Here is a 213-nt window from a genome sequence, read left to right as displayed (position 1 = left end):
TAAAGTTGTTAATCTTGTCATAACAAAGATTATTTTCAATAAAATGTTTTGTAAGAACTAAATAATTTTATAATTGAACATCCTTCTTTCGCAACTTTAGGATTGTTTTGTACTAAGTTAAGTTTGATAATAAAGTTTATTGAAACGTAAAGCAAAATTTTGTTAACCAGCTAAAAGTTAAAATTAAATAATCACCTGTATAGCATTTCTCAT

Source organism: Onthophagus taurus, chromosome 11 (genome assembly GCF_036711975.1).
Source record: "Onthophagus taurus isolate NC chromosome 11, IU_Otau_3.0, whole genome shotgun sequence".
NCBI lineage: Eukaryota > Metazoa > Arthropoda > Insecta > Coleoptera > Scarabaeidae > Onthophagus > Onthophagus taurus.
The sequence above is the reverse complement of the archived record's forward strand: the minus strand, read 5'-3'. Positions refer to the sequence as shown.